Below are 248 nucleotides of genomic sequence, written 5' to 3' on the forward strand. Positions count from 1 at the left end.
CCCTCTGTGGGAACACCCTCTCCTGAGTGCCTGACACACCTCTCATCACAGATGCTCCCTTCTGGGGAGGCTGGCTGGGGGAGGGGAGGATCAGAACCAGCCCCTCCCCCTGTCTGCTGGGGCACCAAGCTGGTGCTGACTGAATGGCAGGTTCTGTTGAGGGGGGCGGGTGGGAGAAAGGGCCGTGCAGCCACCATCACCCTCGGGGTACACCTGGGAGGCCCCCACTAACAGTTGCGGATGCACAC

Source organism: Pteropus vampyrus, unplaced genomic scaffold (assembly GCF_000151845.1).
Source record: "Pteropus vampyrus isolate Shadow unplaced genomic scaffold, Pvam_2.0 Scaffold100, whole genome shotgun sequence".
NCBI classification, from domain to species: Eukaryota; Metazoa; Chordata; class Mammalia; order Chiroptera; family Pteropodidae; genus Pteropus; species Pteropus vampyrus.